This window comes from Elephantulus edwardii, unplaced genomic scaffold (assembly GCF_000299155.1).
Source record: "Elephantulus edwardii isolate Elephantulus edwardi_28Jun2011 unplaced genomic scaffold, EleEdw1.0 scaffold00059, whole genome shotgun sequence".
NCBI classification, from domain to species: Eukaryota; Metazoa; Chordata; class Mammalia; order Macroscelidea; family Macroscelididae; genus Elephantulus; species Elephantulus edwardii.
The window spans coordinates 9,398,565-9,402,495 of NW_006399809.1; positions in this window are offsets into that span (position 1 = coordinate 9,398,565).

The window sequence follows — 3,931 nt, forward strand, 5'->3', positions numbered from 1 at the left end:
ACTGATTAATCTCTTTTGTCAGTGTGTCCCTTGCCATTCCCTGTCACTCCTCCCTTAGAGAGACTTCACCCTGATTCATAAGGAAAAGGGGATGGCGTATTCTCTTAGCTACTTCCTGCTGAAAAGGGACGCTGTGGGTTTCAGGGTGAATGTCTTCTCTCACTACTCCAAAGGGCTCCCTTGGCAGTAGGAAACACATAGACTATTATGGAGATTGATTTTGGAATTTAGATGCACTGTTATCAATTGTGCTTAGCCGTATATGTTCATATCCTTGAAGATGTATCATGGAAGTGTTGCAGCCTAGAAGATACAAATTTAACTAACAAGTTAAAAGTGCATGAGTCAAAAATTGAAAAGCAATAATATTCTGAGTAGAGGTTCTAATAGTGGCACAAATCAAGTTACAGAGGTAAGGTGGTTCCATTGCCATCCTTATTCTAACTTAATTCTTTTTTTCAATTTAAATTTGTTATTAATTTTAGTGAAAATTTACAGAGGCTTTGGATTTCCATTCATTCATTGTTGTAGATTTGTCTCCTCCCAAGGCTCCCCCCTACCAGACATTACCCTCCAAACTGATATCGTTGCTCTTCAGAGAAATTCTGGCGATGTCTTTGACAGCTGACTTGCCCTGTGCAATATGTCTCCTGATTTCCTAATTGCTGGTACAAGAGTGTTGATTGTAGATCCAAAGAAACTTAAATCCTTGACAGCTTTTGTCCTTTCTCCATCTTTCCTAATGTTGACTGTTACAGGCCCTGTGATGAGGACCTCTGTTTCCTTGATGTTGAGATGTAATCTACACCGAAGGCTTGATCTTCTGCAGGAAGTGCTTCAAGTCCTCCTCACTTTCAACAATAGGTTTCTCTTATTTTACATGCTTTGGAGTCAGTCCAGGACTCTCACTGATACCGTGCAAAGCAGAATCAGATTATTAGGCTCCACAGAGTTTCTGTAGCTGAGTTTTAAAAACAAATAACCAGGCCCTCTTCCAAGTCTGTCTTTGGTTGGAAGCTCACCTGGAATCTGTTCAGCACCAAAACAATGCACAAGCCACATGAATACTGTGGATGTGTATAAGATACATTGACTAGGAACAAAACCTGGATTATTCACACAGAAGGTAAGAATTCTACCACTGAAGCAGCAGTATCTCCAAATGCCTCCTAATAGGTGTTGGTTTTCACTCTATTTTACTCCTTGAGGAATGAAAGCAAAACAGGAACTAAAAGAAACATTTGAGTCTTGGAATTAATATTGGGACAGAATGATAGAAGAATCAGAAGAGGAGACTGAAGTAAAACCACAAAGGAAGGCCTAAGCAGAGAAGATGTGCAAGGCTAGAAGAGGTGCTGAGAATGAGAAAAAAAACAAGGACCAAGAGACTCATGGAATGGAATTCAGGAGAACTTTTACTGGGACACAGTGTTAGCATACACATTGGGCAGGTAAATAAAAATTAGTAAGGAGTAGACCCTGCTTTCAAGGTGCTTACATCTAGAACATCTGGTTTTCAAGTGTGGAACAGGAAAGAAAGATAAGTAAATGTAAAGCATGACTTAAAGGACCATAACATACAAAGTAGTGGGCGAATACATGTGGAAGAGGTAACTGCCGCTCCAAGAAGTGATGGAGTGAAAGGATGGACAGGGGTTCATCACGTGACAAGGGAAAGATAGCCTCTCAGGTGTGGATTTTTTGACAAGATCATTTCCTATCCATCATCTGGGTCACACTTTGGTCATCTGGAAATACCATCAAAGTGTGTAATACCATGTTGTTGTGTATGAAGTTTTATCAGGTTTAGTATGACTCAGTGATGCTATGAATAACAAACTTGAATCCTATGCTTACCTATGCCATCCTCATCATCTCTGACACCCTTGAGCCCATTGCTGTAGTAACTGTGTCAATTGAAAGCCTTCCTCTCTTTCGCTGATCCTCCACCTCTGTAAGCATGATGTCCTTCTCCAATGAATAGCCTTCCCTAGCAATATGCCCAAGTATGTGAGACAAAGCTTTGCCATCCTTGACTCCAAGGAGCACTCAGGCTGCACTTTTCCCAAGGCATCTGTTTGTTCTTGTAATGGTGCATGAAATATTCAGTACTCTTTTCCAATATAACAATTCAAAGGCATTGTTTATTCTTCTGTCATCCTTATTCATGGCCCAGCTCTCAGATGCATAGCAACTGATTCGAAAGGTCATGGCCTGAATCAGGAGCACCTTAGTCTTTAAACTGACATAAATGCTCCTCAGTAGTTTGGAGACGTCCCTGAAAGCCGACCTCCCACAGCAGACCTCCCACAGCAGACCTCCCACTGCAATATATCTCCTGATCACTTGACTGTTGGTATCAAGGGTGGTGATGGTGGGTCCAAGTAACATGAAATCGTTGACAATTTCAATCTTTTCTCCATAATGTTGCCTATTGATTCTGTGGAGAGGACTTTTTTCTTCTTGATGTTGATATATGAGATATAACCATATTGAAGGCTGTTGTCTTTGATCTTCTATAGCAAGTGTTTCAAGGCCAGGATCCTATTATTGCTGATGCTATATGCCATTCAGTTGGAACTAATAATTGACCCTCCAACAGGTTTTCAGAGTCAGTAAATTGCACAGTTGATTGCCCATCTTTCTCTTGAGGAGCAGCTAAGGGATTTGAACCATATGCCTCTGGGTTGGTAGTGCAACTCTTTATCACTCCCTCTAATTGCCTCTGAAAGCATGAAGGACAAGCATGCTTGGAAAGGTGAGAGGATGGCAGAGGAGAGGAAGTCCCTCAACCAGGAGGATTGACACAGTGACTACAGCAATATCCAGTGTGTCAGAGATTGTGAGGTTGGCACAGGACACGACAGGCTTCAGATCTGTTTTGTATAGGGTCACTATGAGTCATTCTCAACTTGACATTATCTAACAGCAACAACAATTACCTTGTATTATAATTATTTGGCTATGTCACTGTCCTCACAAGTTGTAAGCTCTATTCAAGGAGGAACCAAGCTAATTGTTTCCATCTCTATAACATCATTCTTTTAGCACAGTATGAGGCACTTGAGTATACACAGCAATTTATAAATTAATTGATAAAGGTCATTACACGAAGAGGCATATTTGTTAGGTGCTATTGAGTCAGTTCTGACTCAGCAACCCTTGTGTATAACAAAACTATGCTGCAGCAACCCACATGATGTGGTTCTTCTAAGCTATTGTTTTTGTCCATTTCATCACATGTCTGGGTAAAACTATGTAAATGTAACATATTGGTGGCTCCACAAGGAGATTTAATTGATCATGCGTATAAAATGTGTAGAATGTGAATGTAGGATAGATCAATTTCCCTTAAGTCTAAAGCTTAAATTGGGCTGACTCAAAAATATGAAATGGAGATCTCACACTATCCAGAAGGAAAAACGAGAGGGAATATTGGGGCCTTTGGGCCTGAGATCTCTATGCAAATCACAGATGGAGAGCTGTGTCACCAAGAGAGCTGTGATACCAGTGCAAGATGGAGAGAGCGCAGGGGAAGAGACATTGGTGGTAGCAGCAGAGGTGTGGGATAACTAGAACAGAGCTGTGGGCTCCTGGACCACACAACAAGAAAGCTGAGTGTCTGCTGCTGAGCTGGTTCACTTAGGCCACTTGCTGGAAAAGCTAGGCCTGCTGGCTCATGGAGCTGGAGCTGAGCTCTTTCAGACCTAGGTTGACAAGGCAGAGTGGAGGGGTGGCACATAATAAACAGGCTTATGAGAGCTTTGTAACAGTTTCTGGAGAAGGACAGAGGCCAAAGCCATAAGGCTTAAAAATAATAAAGAATGTTGTGGTTGTTGTTATGTGCCATCTAGTCGCTTGCGACTCATAGTGATCCTATATACAACAGCCCTAAACTCTGCTCTGTCCTGTGCCAATCGCACTGTCTCTG